The 962-nt window shown below is 29.0% G+C and overlaps 1 pseudogene; it reads right to left on the reverse strand.

Annotated features, from left to right (window-relative positions):
• Window positions 1-962, reverse strand: part of LOC107711819 (DNA excision repair protein ERCC-6-like 2) — a 21604-nt pseudogene that overhangs the window by 5129 nt on the left and 15513 nt on the right.

The following is a 962-nucleotide window of genomic DNA, read 5'->3' on the forward strand; positions in this document are numbered from 1 at the left end:
AATAGTAAACAAAACGGTTTGGTTATTACCAGCATTCTTCCAAATATCTTCCTTTATGTTCTGCACAAGAAGCAAAGTCATTCAGGTTTAGAATGACATGCAGGGGAGCAAGTAAATGATGACAGAAATTTCATTTTTGGCTGAATTATCCCTTCACCATGTCATAAAAAGGTTGAATTATCTTTTATATTTTAAGAGACTTATGGACCTTGACACACAGTCATGAGGGTCTACGGGGCTCTTCATATATCATTTCCTGTTTTTTTTTTCTTGAATGGTTCTGCAAGCTGATTAGACCACATGACTTGGAATTTTACATATAAGCAGTTTAGTTAAAATTGAGTGTATTGTAGTATTCTAAGAGATCATTTTATTCTTCATGCATTGCAAAATACAGGCAGGGAGCAAGTTTATGACAGTCTGTATATTATACCATTAAACCACAGCCCCTAAGTTACAGCATAAGAAGAACCAGAAGATTTGCTTAATGCTAAAAGCTACAAAACACATGACATAAAACATGCTCTTAAAGGAAGAGTTCACCCAAAAATTAAGATTCTGTCACCTTTTAATCACCATCATGTTGTCTGAAACCTGTATGACTTTTGTTCTTATGTGGAACATAAAAGAAGATATTTGAAGAAATGTCCAAAAAGTTTGTTTTTTTCTTATATATATATATATATATATATATATATATATAATTTTTTTTTTTAAATTTATTAAATGGGCTATTTTCAGATATTTTTGCACTCCTTTGCAAGTTAAATTATACATTTTGAATGTTTTTTCAACAATTTTTGACATTTGACTTTCTTTTTTGTTCTGATAAGTGCATTAAAGCTGATACATATAATCTTATTAAATTTCATTCTTATTTTGTGAAAAAAAAATTACATGATGGAAAGGTTTTATTGATGTTTTTGAACTTATCATCATCAGATTAGATAATAAAAGTAATA

This window comes from Sinocyclocheilus rhinocerous, unplaced genomic scaffold (assembly GCF_001515625.1).
Source record: "Sinocyclocheilus rhinocerous isolate Xijiao unplaced genomic scaffold, SAMN03320098_v1.1 scaffold988, whole genome shotgun sequence".
Lineage (NCBI taxonomy): Eukaryota > Metazoa > Chordata > Actinopteri > Cypriniformes > Cyprinidae > Sinocyclocheilus > Sinocyclocheilus rhinocerous.